This window comes from Protopterus annectens, chromosome 2.part0, assembly GCF_019279795.1.
Source record: "Protopterus annectens isolate FY-2018-M chromosome 2.part0, PAN1.0, whole genome shotgun sequence".
Taxonomy (NCBI): Eukaryota; Metazoa; Chordata; order Ceratodontiformes; family Protopteridae; genus Protopterus; species Protopterus annectens.
The window spans coordinates 1,130,540,381-1,130,556,696 of NC_056728.1; the positions used below are offsets into that span (position 1 = coordinate 1,130,540,381).

Consider the following 16,316-nt stretch of genomic DNA (forward strand, 5'->3'; position numbering starts at 1 on the left):
CGGACTGCAACAGTAAATACACTCGAACATCTACATTTATGGTAAGCGTACACAACTGTACTATGTTCTTTGTGTTTCACTGTTGCAGTCATTACATTTGAGTAGAATCCCAAAGCTATGGATGGGAGGATGAAACTAAATAGCATTAGGGGTGGCTATAAAGCCCTGAAGAACTGCAGTGGCAAAGCCTGCCCTGGACTTGGAGAAGAGAGGCAAATGATAATGCTTTGTGAAGGTACGAACAGAGCTCCAAGTAGCAGCCTCTAGAATGTCTTTGGTTGGAACCCCTCTGAGAAAAGCTGCTGAAGTAGAGGCAGCCTTGGTGGAATGTGACCGGATCCCATTGGGCACAGGTTTACCATGGTGCAAGTAGCAGAAACGAATGCAGTGGCTTATCCACTTAGAAATAAGTCTGCTTTGATTTAGCCTTCCCCTCTGACCCTGCAGCAAATGCGACCAGTAGTCGCTCAGACTTTCTTAGAGATGTGGTCCTGTTTAAGTAGAATCTTAGTTGTCTGTGTACATCAAATGAATGCAGAATCCGCTCCCCCTTGTTTTGTGGATTTGGGTAAAATATTGGCAGGTGAACTGTTTGGTTAAGAGCCACACTGGATACCACCTTAGGCATAAAGGAAGGATTGGTCCTGAGGGACACCGTCTGGGTAAAATGTAATAAAAGGCTCCACAGCCATGAGAGCCTGTAGTTCTGAAACCCTTCTTGCTGAAGTGACTGCCAAGAGGAAAGCTGTTTTCCAAGATAGAAATTTTAAATCCACAGTAGCTGCTGGTTCAAAAGGAGGCAGGGTGAGTTTTTTCCAGCACAAAGTTGAGGTCCCGTGCAAGTGTTGGTGATCTTCTGGAAGGCCTTAAATTTTTAGCCCCTCTAAGATAGTGTTTAAACAGAGGGTGAGAAAAGAGGAAAGGCTCTGTGTTGTAATGAGCCGAGATGGCAGAGGCATGGATTTTTATTGAAGAAAAAGATAGGCCCTTGTCAAGCATCTCAGTCAAATATTGTAAAATCTGAGGAAAATTGGGCTTTGCTGTGTCCGTTCCTTGTGTTTGGTTCCAAGCACAGAATCTCTTCCATTTATCAGCATGAAATTTTCTAGTACTAGGCCTTCTGGCTTCCAAAATCACTTCCATCCATCACAGATTTACTCAGAGGTGTTGTTTGAATAATTAAATGATCAGCCATGCTGCAAGGTTCAGAGTTTGGAGTTAGGTGTGCAGAATTTGATTGTTCTGCTGAGACAGTAGAGGAGGTATTTGAGGCAAGTACCAAAGAGGAAGTTGAGACATATTCCTTAGAATTGGGTACCAGTGCTGGCGAGTCCAGTCCGGAGCAACTAGGATCATTTTTGGTTTTTCCTGTCTGACTTTTAGTAAGACCTTGGTGAGAAGAGGCAGAGGGGGGAAGGCATAGACTGATAGGTTTTTCCAAATGAAGGATAGAGCATCAACTTTCCATGCTTTTCTGTGATAAGTTATTGTGCAGAATTTGGCCAGCTGATAATTTTGGGGAGAGGCAAATAGATCTATGTCTGGGCTCCCACATTTCCATGTTAACATGCTGAAGATTTGTGGAGCCAGTTTCCATTCGTGCGGGTCCATAAGATTTCTGCTTAGGTCATCTGCCAGAATATTTTGTGTTCCTGGCAGGAATTGAGCTTGAAGATGTAGCTGGTAAGTCAAAGCTGTGTTCCACAGTGCCATGGCTAGTCTACAAAGGGGGTAGGAATGTGTACCCCCCTACTTGTTTATGTACCACATAACCGTGGTGTTGTCCGTCTTTACCAGTATATGTCCTGGATGAAGCAAGTCCTTGAAGGTTGTCAGAACATTCTGAACAGTTAGCATCTCTTTCTGGTTGATATGCAGATGCATTTGTTTTGGGCTTCATTTGCCCTGAGAGCATCTCCCTGCCAGGTGGGCCCCCCAAGCATAGTCTGATACATCTGTAGTTAGGGTTTGGGTGGCAGGGGGTAGAGTGAATGACAGTCCTTTGTTTTGGTGACATGTCTCTGCCCACCAAAGAAACTCCTGTTGAAGGCAGGGAATGAGAGGAATCATTGTTTCCAGACTGTGACAATGCTGACTCCATAAACTTTTTAGGTACCATTGTAGTTTCCTCATATGCAGTCTTGCATATGGAATTAGTAGAATGCAGGATGCCATGAACCCCAAAGCTTGCAGAATTTGTCTAGCAGATAACTGGGTTTTTGTTGCCATTTGTTTGAAGTATGTTGTCAGTTGCCTTTGTTTGTCTGGCGTAAGGTAAGGCAGAAACAAAACGAGCCAGCATACAGTGACCTGAAAACACTTTAATGGTAAATAACCATAAAAAACAACAAAAGACACAGACCGGTTTCGGCCAGTTCAAATCATCGCCTTCATCAGTGTAAAAAACAGAACATCAATTGTTGAACCTTAAATAAGCCCATCTACAATCTCATTGGTTGTGTCAAAAATATTCATTCAGACCAGGTGGAAATAATCCACCCAGTCTCACAATCCATTTTTTCCCTTTGGTATTTAAAATAGAATGCCACCCTGTCTTGTTAGATCTGTTACCTTGTACAATGTCAATAATCATAAAAGTAAACTTGGCAGATTTATGAACCAAATAATGTTTGTAGAGTGCGTTATTAGCCCTTTTGTTTTTAATATTGCTGATGTGCTCAGAAATTCTAATTCTAAATGGTCTAGAGGTTTGACCAACATAGAATGAACCACACTGACATGTGGCCAGATAAACCACCCAGTCACTGCTACAGTTAGCAAAAAAATTGAGATCATAAACCAATGAACAATTTCTGCTAGAAAACTGCTTAGATTTGTTTACCTTATCACAGTTAGTACAGTGGCCACATGGGAAACAACCTATCAGTGGATCACCTGTCAGTGTGGTCTGCAAAAATTGTGGATGTCCATCCATAGTACCATGTTTATAGTGGTTAAAAAAAGAACCAAGGTTTTTCCCATTCCGAAATGAGAATAGACATCTATCAGGTATTATGTTTGCTACTTCATGGTCACATTGCAAAATGTTCCAGTGCCTATGTACACTCTGTATTAATTGATCAGAATTCCTGGCATAGGTTGTAGTAAACCTAAGGGGTGCAGAATTTGTTTTGGCATGTTCCTTATAGTCCAATAAATTTTGCCTGTCTAAGGAATTAACCAGATTACTGGCACTTGTAACATAACCCATGCCATAACCCCTGGATCTAAATCTGTCAGTAAGAGCCTTCCGCTGTGATTGAAATGAAGAATCATGAGAACAAATACGTTTTATCCGAATAAATTGTGATTTTGGGATATTACGTACAACATGTGGTGGATGGAAACTCGAGGCAAGGAGGATGGTATTGTACTCAGGATGTTTCCTAAATACTTCTGTACCTAATGTATGGTCAGGTAATCTAGTGATGGAAACATCTAAAAAAGTAATAATGTTCCTATCATAATGAACAGTAAATTGTAGGCACCAGATGTTATTGTTGAGATAAGATATAAACTCATGTAAGCCATGTATATCACCTTTCCATACCATCCAACAATCGTCCAAGTAACGTTTCCAGATGTCAATATATTCCAAAAAAGAATTGTTTGGCAATCATAAATAATTTGTTGTTCTACAAAAGCCATAAATAAGTCCGCATAAATGGGGGCAAACGAAGCTCCCATGGCGGTACCCTTCATTTGCCAATAACAATTATTCTGATAAAATAAGACGTTAGTTGTAAGGACAAATTTAGCTAATTCAACGAAAAAACAATTGAAAGTATGTTGGTATAAACCCGCCTTACCCAAGCAATAGGACAAAGCTTCCAAATCAGCCTGATGTGGAATGTTGGTATATAAAGAACTGACATCAATGGTACACATCAACCAATCTTGCTCCAACTGACTATCTGAAATTATTTGTAGAAAATTGGTGGTGTCATGTAGTCTTGACCGTATCAGACCAAGTAAAGGCTTAAGATGTTTGGTGAGAAATAATGACAAAGGTTCCGTAATGTACCCTCTACCTGAAACAATAGGTCTACCAGGGGGATTAATGGGGTCCTTATGAACTTTGGGTAAAAAATAAGATATATTGGGTTGCTGGATCCTGAACCATCAGCTGTTGTACAGTGTCATTGGTAATAATAAATTCATCCCTAGTCCAAAGTAAAAACTCCTCAATTTGTTTTTGGAACCTGAAAGTTGGATTGATAGCCATAGGGGAGTAGTACCTCTGATCCGACAGTTGCCTAATGGCTTCTTTGTCATAATCACACCAATTTAAAATAACAACAGCCCCACCTTTGTCAGCAGAAATAACAATATTTTTATTATTCTGTAGTTCCAAAATAGCTTCCCTTTCAGCCAAGGAAATATTGTTGGATTTGAACCGTACATCAGATCTGGAAAAATGAAGATCTTTGAGAATCCTGTTTTGAAACTGATGTACCAATGGATGCATAGGTGGATTAAATGAAGATTTATGATATATAAATCTATCACCACTATAGTTACCAGTATCACCAAAAAACAATTTAAGATTGAGATTTCTACAAAATGATACCACATCCTGAGCCAATATGTCCTCAGAAATCATGAAGCCAGGTACAAAAGAAAGTCCTTTATTCAAAACCAACAATTGAATGGGTGATCAAACAAAATCCGACAGGTTTAAAACATTGTTGTTGGCATTGGCATTTATTTCTGCATGACCATTTTCAGCAGACCTTGTATATTGGTTATGCTTCCTGTGTTTCCTACCCCCCCGGTGGTATCTGGGCCTAAAGGGATTGGACCCGGTATCCTTTTGGGGGACGGTGATCCTGATACTGACTGTAGTTCATTATCAGTGCATGATGAAATATCCTCAGTTAAAGAGCCAGATGTTAGGCTCGATTTTTTGAGGATAGAGCGAGGTCTTTTTCTTTTGGGAGTCCTAGTGGAATTAGGTGTAAATCTAACCTGTTTAGTATAACTTGCAAAGGGGTTGGCATTCTTATAGTCACCCTGATCCCTCTGAAATTTTTTGAGTTTCCTGCTGCGTAGTTGATTCTCTAAAATATTAAGGTCTGCCGCTACTTTATTGAGTTGTTTATTGAAAAAGGTTTCACCCTCAAAGGGTTTCATATCACCAACCAGCTTGCTGACTGTATCTATTTCCAAATCAATAATTCTATCATAAAACTTGGATAAAGCATCCACAAAGGACATAGTTGCTTGTTGTTGTATTGAAGACCACTGTTCAGTGAGTTCCTGGTCAGCAGCCCCCACATGGGGTTGAATACGTATTCGTAAACCTCTAGGGGTAATCCCCTTAGCCATATAGGCCTTAAACAGCTTGGAGTGCCAAATGTTTGATCTAAGTGATCCAAGATGTGTATGTAATTGTTCAAATGCTAGTGCACAAATAGATTCTGAATCTGATTGATCCATGGTAATGGAATTTTCCTGTGGAAGAGAACCCAAGCCAAAAGCTCTAAGGTCCTCCCTGTCTGCAGATAATCCTGTCACCAAACTAGAAAGATCCATGGTCCACAATATCCGCTGACAATAATAGTACAAAACTACGTCAGCTGTTTAATAAAAGTATTGAAGGGACAATGACAGCCCAAAAGAAAAAAAGCCTATAAAGGTTATTTAACTAAATTATGGCTGTGCCCCTAATATACATAAAATGATTCGTGCATTAGCAAATGTAAATTTTAAATACTAATATGGCTAAGGCCAATGTGGCAGATCATAGTGATGAGACAGGAAAAAGACTGAACAATGGGTCTGTACAGTAACTGTTGTTACTCAAAATAGACTGAGGAAAAAAAGAAATACAGCCAACAAAACAGTATGGTAAAATGTGAAATGTGAAAACCAATCTCCTATGGTCAATATAAACCACGCTGTCTGATCTTTAAATCCTGCACCAAGAAAAATTCAAGCATATAGAGGGTTATGTAAAAAACCCAAAAAATATATTTTGGATGTCCAAATGACTATAAAGAAGCTTAAACCCTATCTAACCCTGTATGAACTAAAAACATACACTTATTAACCCATAAGATGTATTTAAACTGTAAAAAGTTAGACCACCAATTCCTAAAAACAGTTAAGAATAAACAATCCCTAACTTGGTTAGTTGGTATTAGTGACAATAATTAGTGAATATTATATCCTGGCAAAAAAATTAGATACAAATAAATGAGATGAAATATGAAATATCATACAAATAGCAACAGTTCAAATAATCCTGAATATATGAAGCATATCAACTGCAAGCAAATTGACATGAAATAATCATGAAATAGTTCCACAATATTATGATATATATAAGAAACGGATCCCAGAAGCTGATATAACCACTTCTTCCTTGAAACACAAACGTGAATGGATGAAAACAGTATCAGTGTTCACTGACTCGTGTAGATAACATAGGTCCCTTCATATAAACCACTTGTCCAAAGAATAAGGTTACAGTCCCATCACATAAATCGCTTGATCCCAAGAAAATTGAAATCTGTAGCGTTGCAACAACAGAGAGTGTTTAAAACACATTGGAAGATCCCAACAAGACAGATTGTCCGATCATAATAATGTTGACCAAACGACCATAACATACAAATGAGCACATAAAAAAACCAAATGCAATAATCAAGAAAAGAATGTATACATATATTAATAAACGTTTCAAAGAATGTAATCGCACAACCACAATAATCTAAAATAGATGATTAATTAAATATGTCCATTATATGCAATGGTAAAAAACCCGTCCAAGTCCTGATATGATCACTGCTTCTTAGCGATGAGAAAAAGTTGAAATAAAGTAAACAGTACCTGTGTTTACTGACTAATACTGTGAACAAAATCCAACAGCCCTTTAAATGTTGCAAAACTTGTTGAATAAAACCTTACAGAGCGTCAACAACTCGCAGCTGGTAAAAAAAAAAAAAAAAAAAAGCTGGAAACTGGAGGCAGAAATGATCAGCATGTCAGCCGGAAGACGATAGCAACTCCTGCCTTGCTAGACAAAAATCCACATGAATGAAAAGAGCCGCTGAAGATCGTGGTATAACGTCAGCAATTGGTTTATCAACTAGTTCGATTATTAAACCAAAAAGAAAGACACCAAAACGATAATCCTGGATAAATGATGTCAATTTAGACAAAACCAATGTAATGGTGAAAAGTAAATGTCCAAACGAACCAAAATATAGATGGGTTAAAGACTGCAGAATAACTGGCAGTCAGTAACAGGATCACAGGCCCCCAGCAGGAAGAAAGAGGAAGCGTAACATCAAAAGGGGAACTTCTGCACGGTGAGCAGATGCACGGCTCAAAACAGAAACAGATCAGGCAGAAACAAAACGAGCCAGCATACAGTGACCTGAAAACACTTTAATGGTAAATAACCATAAAAAACAACAAAAGACACAGACCGGTTTCGGCCAGTTCAAATCATAGCTTTCATCAGTGTAAAAAACAGAACATCAATTGTTGAACCTTAAATAAGCCCATCTACAATCTCATTGGTTGTGTCAAAAATATTCATTCAGACCAGGTGGAAATAATCCACCCAGTTTCACAATCCATTTTTTCTCTTTGGAATTTAAAATAGAATGCCACCCTGTCTTGTTAGATCTGTTACCTTGTATAATGTCAATAATCATAAAAGTAAACCATTAATCCCCCGGTAGACCTATTGTTTCAAGTAGAGAGTACATTACGGAACCTTTGTCATTATTTCTCACCAAACATCTTGAGCCTTTACTTGGTCTGATATGGTCAAGACTACATGACACCACCAATTTTCTACAAATAATTTCAGATAGTCAGTTGGAGCAAGATTGGTTGATGTGTACCCTTGATGTCAGTTCTTTATATACCAACATTCCACATCAGGCTGGTTTGGAAGCTTTGTCCTATTGCTTGGATAAGGCGGGTTTATACCAACATACTTTCAATTGTTTTTTGGTTGAATTAGCTAAATTTGTCCTTACAAGTAACGTCTTCTTTTATCAGAATAATTGTTATTGGCAAATGAAGGGTTCCGCCATGGGAGCTTCGTTTGCCCCCATTTATGCGGACTTATTTATGGCTTTTGTAGAACAACAAATTATTTATGATTGCCACAACAATTCTTTTTTGGAATATATTGACAACTGGAGACGTTACTTGGATGATTGTTGGATGGTATGGAAAGGTGATGGCTTACATGAGTTTATATCTTACCTCAACAATAACATCTGGGGCCTACAATTTACTGTTCATTATGATAGGAACATTATTACTTTTTTAGATGTTTCCATCACTAGATTACCTGACCATACATTAGGTAAAGAAGTATTTAGGAAACATCCTGAGTACAATACCATCCTCCATGCCTCGAGTTTCCATCCACCACATGTTGTACATAATATCCCAAAATCACAATTTATTCGGATAAAACGTATTTGTTCTCATGATTCTTCATTTCAATCACAGCGGAAGGATCTTACTGACAGATTTAGATCCAGGGGTTATGGCATGGGTTATGTTACAAGTGCCAGTAATCTGGTCAATTCCTTAGACAGGCAAAATTTATTGGACTATAAGGAACATGCCAAAACAAATTCTGTACCCCTTAGGTTTACTACAACCTATGCCAGGAATTCTGATCAATTAATACAGAGTGTACATAGGCACTGGAACATTTTGCAATGTGACCATGAAGTAGCAAACATAATACCTGATAGATGTCTATTCTCATTTCGGAAAGGGAAAAACCTTGGTTCTTTTTTTAACCACTATAAACATGGTACTATGGATGGACATCCACAATTTTTGCAGACCACACTGACAGGTGATCCACTGATAGGTTGTTTCCCATGTGGCCACTGTACTAACTGTGATAAGGTAAACAAATCTAAGCAGTTGTCTAGCAGAAATTGTTCATTGGTTTATGATCTCAATTTTTTTGCTAACTGTAGCAGTGACTGGGTGGTTTATCTGGCCACATGTCAGTGTGGTTCATTCTATGTTGGTCAAACCTCTAGACCATTTAGAATTAGAATTTCTGAGCACATCAGCAATATTAAAAACAAAAGGGCTAATAACGCACTCTACAAACATTATTTGGTTCATAAATCTGCCAAGTTTACTTTTATGATTATTGACATTATACAAGGTAACAGATCTAACAAGACAGGGTGGCATTCTATTTTAAATACCAAAGAGAAAAAATGGATTGTGAAACTGGGTGGACTATTTCCACCTGGTCTGAATGAATATTTTTGACACAACCAATGAGATTGTAGATGGGCTTATTTAAGGTTCAACAACTGATGTTCTGTTTTTTACACTGATGAAGGCTATGATTTGAACTGGCCGAAACCGGTCTGTGTCTTTTGTTGTTTTTTATGGTTATTTACCATTAAAGTGTTTTCAGGTCACTGTATGCTGGCTCATTTTGTTTTTGCCTGATCTGTTTGTTTTGAGCCGTGCATCTGCTCACCGTGCAGGAGTTCCCCTTTTGATGTGGCGTAAGGTAAGCCATCTGGGCATCTGTATTCAAGCTTGCACCCAGGAATGTAATTTGAAAGGGTACCATTTGGGATTTCTTTTTGTTTATTGTGTACCCTAGGCATGTTGGAAGCCTTTTTACAAATGCCAGATGTTGAAGAGTGTCTTTGTCCTCTGCTTCAATGAGACAGTCGTCCAGATAAGGATAAATTTGTATGCTTCTTTGTCTGCAGAATGCAATTACTGGTGCCAGGCATTTTGTAAAGATCCTGGGCGCAGTAGATAAGCCAAAGGGCAGTGCAGAGAATTGGTAATGCAAAAATCCTGCCTTGAAGCGGAGGTATCTTCTGCATGATTCCCTTATTGGGATATGCAGGTATGCCTCTTTGAAGTCTAGAGTCATTAACCAGGCGTTCCTGCCTAGCATAGGCAATAGCTGTTGCAAAGTCAGCATTTTGAAACTTGGAATGTCCAGGAACGTGTTCAAAATCAATAAGTCCAGTATTGGACGCCAGGCATAGTCTTTTCTGGGTACCAGGAAAAGTCTTGAATAAAAACCTTGTCCTTTTTTGGCACTGGTTGAATAGCCCCCATATCCATGAGGGACATAAATTGTTTCTGAGCTTCTGTCCACTGATTTTGTGAAAGATCTGGCCAACTGTTTGGAATTGGCAAAGTATGAAATGAAATCTGTACCCCTGGGATACTATGTTTAATACCCACTTGTCCTGGGTAATTAACTGCCAATTTTGAGCATGCAGTGCTAGTTTTCCCCCCAAGGGGGATGCCAAAAGATAAGTGCTTGGTGAAGGTAGAGGAAAGTCATTGAGACTGCTTACTGTAGGGTTGTGCTTTGTTTCCTCCAGATTTGGAGGTAGAGGCACCCCATTGCTTTGACCTGTAAGAACCCTGTGATTGGTACCTCGAGCCTTTTGAGCGCCTGGACTTGCCTTGAGTGGCTCTGTTGGACACAGGAAAGGACCATTTTTAGTAGGCCAGTGCCTACTGAACAGGAGTGGCTGCACTTGCAAGAAATCTTTTACAGTTTGCATAGATTTAGCTTTGTCTTCCATTTTCTTAAAAACCTCTTCTGCCTTATTACCAAACAGAGTATCATTCTTTCCATCCTGTTCTGCTGAATGCAATAATTCCTGTAATTCTTTATTTTGCACACACAGAAATCAACATAATTTTCTGTTTCAGTAAGCCCATTACATGCTGTTGATATTTAAGCATATGAAACTGGCAGTTTAAGGCCCTAATTGCCAAGGATGCAGACGTATAAACCTTCTTTCCCGATCTATCCAGTGCCCTGGAATCTCTATCAGAGGGGGTAGGATTTTTGGTTGTAGAGGCCTTTACACCCTTGGGACCCTGTGAAATAGTCTCTGGATCAGCAGCAGGATTTTTGAATAGAAATTTGTGGGTGTCAGGAATCCTGCAATATCTGTCCGGCTTACTACGAGCCGGAGGTAGGGAATCAGGAGCCATGGTTGATTCCGAAAACACATCAACAATGTCTAATACAGGAGGTACTGCCAAAGGCCTATGCCGAGGAAATCCCTAAGCCTCTTTTTTGATTCAGAGAAGTCCTGACACTCGCATTGAAAATGTTCCCTTAAAGTATGCAAAGTTTCTCCAAAAGAGTAATTCTCAGGAGGAGATGCAGATGGGATGGATTCTTCTGCATCAGAATCCTCATAGGGTGGAATAGAAAATTCCTGATCAGAAGAGGAATCAGAAGAAATGGAAACCTGATCTGAAGATTCATAATCAGTGCCTTGCCTAGGGCTCTTAGCAGGGGGGGGGGGGGGGGGGACCCCTAATCAAGGTAATTAAGTCCTCAGCCATTTTGATCATCTGTTCTTTTAGGCATAGGGGCCTGAGCACGTGGCTCATGCGTCGGTTTTTTAGACATAGAAAATGTTTTTGAGGCTGGTGTCGGTTTAATATAAAAATATTGAGGCCTGAAAACACCCTCAGAAGCGAGTGCCTGCTCAGCGGCTCCAGACCCATCCAAGGGAGGGACATCCGTGGGTTCAATACTCTGAGAATCTTGCGGCATACCGGACTCTGAATGGGTCTCGGTAGAGGCCTGAGACTCAAAAGTAGCGGGTAGCCGGGGCTGTGAAGGCGCCTCACTGAGTACCAGTGAACCAATGACTGGCTTAGGAAGCTTCGTCGTCTGTTTTGGACCTCGACGGTCTGTCCCAGTTTTTTCTTTGCGTTTTTTGTGAACTCCGGTAGTCGGATTGCTAACCGACGACATTTCAGGATAATTAAATCTTGATCCAAAATATTTAGAAGCAAAAATATATCGACACTTAATAGTGCGTTGGTTAAATCTAGCACAAAACCAACAGTAAGGTACGTTATGATCTGGGCCTAGGCAAGGAATACAGTACAAATGAAAATCCTTATGAGGTATTTGCTTCCCACAAGTAATGCAATTATTAACTTTTTCGGACATCAGTAAGGAGCAAGAAAAAGTTTCCCCAACGGGGTACTTAGCTTTATTTTGAAGACTTCGGTTCTGAAACTCGAATGCGAAAATTTCAGGAGTTGGCCGACCGGCACTTGCGAACTGCTTCTGCTTCGGGTACCGCGTGGCAAGAAAGACTGAATAAAATGGCGTTGGCTGCATGTTTTACACCCCTGACGTCATGGAAGAGGAGAAAGCAACTGACGCAGGACCCAAAACTTTGTTATTCAGGCTGAGAGCAACCTGCCAGCAGATTACCCAAATGTAATGACTGCAACAGTGAAACACAAAGAACATAGAGAGCGAAAGAATTTAGCGACAAAGATAGCCTGATGATGAATAGTTTGGGCGTTGAACAGAGCACAAAACTGACAGTGAGAAACGTTGTGGTCTGGGCCTAAACAGGTGACGCAGTAAGAATGAAAATCTCTGTGAAGGTATTTGCTTTCCACAGGCAAGACAATTATTAATTTTTTCTGACATCGGTTACAGCAAGAAAAAAGAATCCCCAACGGGGTACATAGCTTTAGAAGACTTCAGGTCTGAAACTCTAATAACGAAAATTTCAGGTAGCAGCCGACTGGCACTTGTGAACTGCTTCTGCTTTGGGGCTCCACTCGGAAAGAAAAGCTGATGTAATGGCATCGGCTGCATGTTTTATACCCTTGACGACCTGACATCATGGAAGAGATGACAGCATCCGATGCAGAAATCCCAAGACTCTGGTATTCGGGCCAACTGAAGGCTACCTGCAGGCAGATAACCCAAGTGTGATAACTGCAACAGTGAAACACGAAGAACATCAGAAAGTTACAACGTACAATAAAAACTGTACAGTGGCAATTAACAGATGCAGCAATTATGAGAAATGCAATTAACAGATGTAGCAATTATGAGAAATGCACATTTTACAGGATTATATTTCAGGTTTAGAGCATGGCAGAAATGCCGTGGGCTAATGAGATAAACTGAAGAGGCAAGGTAACACATAGAAGTAAAGCACATTACAAAGGTCACTATACAGAACTATAAAAAAGGATGCAATACCCGAAAAGGGGTGTAATGTAGTGACGTTTATGCACATATTTACAAGGGTTTTTGGACATATTGTGACAGAGATCAGGTCTGTAACAGGGAGTTGGGGGGGCATTTATTTTAAAACTATTTTTAATACTTAACAATGAACAGTGCAGCTGAATAGGATGTCATACATGCCATTTAATTAATATACTAACAGTGCATTAAAGTTGCAAATAGGAGTTTGTTTAGGTTTCTGCCTCTGCATACGTTCTTTAAAGTGATTCCCAGTGTTGGTAAATGCATCATTTGAGGAGTTAAGTGCTTGGATTCACTTTTTCCATTTGTCTGTAAAGCCTCGACCAGTGAGAACTCCTTATGCTAATTAGGCATAGTGGCACTTTTCATCCAACTGGCAGAAATTTCATGAATGTGATTGGCCAAACTTCTGCTCCTTCACTGGCTTGCTCTAATTTCCCAAACTTACTTACTCTCTCTCTCTGCCTATCTGGCTGTTTAAAACTTGTAGTAATGCCTTTAAAAGATTATATCTGAGAAAGTCCAACGATTAAACCATTTATCTACACCCCAATAAAGCTGGTTATTCTGAAGAGAAACAGTTATCATACATTTCACTTTGTTTTAGTGTGATACTCACAATATTTCAGTTTATTTCTAGTATTTACGCTTTACAGTATAAGTCGCTGATAATTAGGTTTGAATAGGTAAAACCTTAAGCCATAAATGACACCATTAAAAAAGATCCGATTTTAACTGACAACACAAAGTCTTTGTAAAGGCTCAAAAATGAAACCAATATAAACGCAAGTTTATTAAGACAAAATGACAAACACTCTCAAAAACCCCATAAGTAACTGTCTTCATAAAGTTTTGATTTAGGCAGACAATGGTGTACATTTAATTTTTATAAAATGTGAATCTGATCAGACAAAAGTGTCTACTCATCTTTTTTTTTTTTTTTTTTTTGTTTTGCTTTTTTTGTTTGTTTCTGCCTGGAGTTTAGTGTCTTGACAAAGTCTATCTGGCTAACAAGAGGCGTAGAAAGGAGATTAGGACATTTCAACCACAAAAAAAGTTGAAAAACTCTTCTTAAAGACTAGAACAAACACAGACCAACAAAGTAGTGTTTTAAAGAGTTGCAAGAAAGATATGAATAATTAAAAGGCATGAAGAAATACACAGCCTTTGTAAAGGCTCTTTTCAACACTGTCCAAATCCCCGAGTGGCAGTTTGTTCCACTTAGCACAAGGACAGGCTTGATTTGGTATTATCTTCTGCACCTACAGGAGACCTACAGTTTAGCCTTCATCCATCCATTTGGTCTAACACAGTTTCAGACTCTGGATGCACTGGGATTTAGTGGGGGTGACCTTGCACCATTCAAGATCTACGGTGTACTGTGAAAAATCAGCCATCTCAGTATTCATTCCAAATCAGTGGCCAAAAAAAGAAATTATGCACTCAACATAATATTCCATCTGAGTAGTTCTACTTCATTTGTCTTCAACCTGTGGGATACCGGACCCATATCGGATCCAAGCCGGCAACCTTACTAGCATCTACTACAAGCTCCAAGCTCCTCCCCTTACCCATTATACACCTCCACTACCTTACAACCCCCAGATCGAGTTTGCTGAATCTTATACTGATAACACGACCTGAAAAAATACTTCTGACCTATAACTGCATCCCGCAGGCTGTTCATATGCCAAGGTCCAGGGGAAGGAGGGAGGGACGGCTGAAGACAAATGAAGTAGAACTACTCAGATGGAACATTGTGGTGAGTACATAGCTTCTTTATCTTAAGTAGTTTACTTCATTTGGTCTTCAACCTGTGGGACAGAGTCCCCAGCTACTAAACTCCTGGGAAGCCCTCATGGAAGGATATTCTGGAGCACCGCGGAACCAAAGGATGCTCTCCTTCTGGAAGTCAAATCCAATTTGTAATGAGAAATAAACATATGAGATGAGGACCAAATACCTGCAGAACAAATATCATCCAAAGAAACTCTAGACCAAAAAGTCGCAGATGTAGCCACTGATCTAGTGGAATGAGCTCTCACCTGACCCAGAGGAGACATGTCTCTGTCCTTACAGACCAGAAGGATGCATGAAGATATCCATCTAGCAATAGTGACCTTGGAGATGAGACAAAACATTTCTGTAAATTTGATCAATTTGGGGAAACCTCTGTAAACAGAATAGTAACTGCCTATGAACATTCAGCAGGTGGAGTTTGTATTCCATTTGGTTAGTAAAATTAGGAAAGAACACAGGCAAATTGATGGTCTGATTGATATTGACTGGTGATGCCACCTTAGGAAGAAAAGATGGATTGGTCCGAAGGGAAACCCTGTCTTTGTGAAAAATCATATAAGGAACTTTGATGGACAAGGCCTGAAGTTCTGAAACCCTTTTGGAAGAGATAATGCCCACCAGAAATGCTATTTTCCAAGATATATATTTTAAATCTGTGGTTGCAGAAGGTTCGAAAGACGGAGCGACCAAAGCTTGAAGAAAGTACAGTTGTGTACACTTACCATAAATGTAGATGTTCGAGTGTATTCACTGTTGCAGTCATCACATTTGGGTTATCTGCTTGCAGTAGCCCTCAGTCAGCCTGTTTATCAAAGTCTTGGGTCCTGCGTCGGTTGCTGTCTCATCTTCAATGACGTCAGGTAGTCAGGGGTATAAAGCATGCAGCAGACGCCATTGCATCAGTTTTTCTGGCCCCAGAAGTCAGGTGCCCCCAGTGGGAAGCAATTAAATATATATAGAAGGTTATACCTCTAACAAAAAGGCAAATACACCAAAAAGCTTTTAAGCATACTAAAAAGGAATAGAGGTATAGCCAAAATAAGTCAGGGGCTGGAGGGAGGTTAACCAGGACTGCAACAGTGAATACACTCGAACATCTACATTTATGGTAAGTGTACACAACTGTACTATGTTCTTCGTGTTTCATTGTTGCAGTCATCACATTTGGGTAGATTCCCAAAGCTAAGGATGGGAGGAGGAATTTAGATAGCATTAGGATCAGCTATAAGGCCCTGCAAGACTGCAGTGGTAAAACCAGCTATGGATTTAGAGAAAATTGGTAAATGGTAATGCTTGGTGAAAGTATGCACAGAACTCCAGGTAGCAGCTTCTAGGATGTCCCTGGTAGGGACACCTCTGAGAAAGGCTGTAGAGTAGATTCAGCCCTGGTTGAATGTGGTCTTATCCCCTGTACGATAAGTTTTCCATGGTGCTTATAGCAGAAATGAATTCAATGGCCTATCCATTTAGAAATGGTTTG

The 16,316-nt window shown here is 39.7% G+C and overlaps 1 protein-coding gene across 3 annotated transcripts in view; it reads right to left on the reverse strand.

The window, feature by feature from the left end:
- Window positions 1-16,316, reverse strand: part of MLLT3 (MLLT3 super elongation complex subunit) — a 1,902,592-nt gene that overhangs the window by 1,419,499 nt on the left and 466,777 nt on the right. The window lies entirely within an intron of this gene.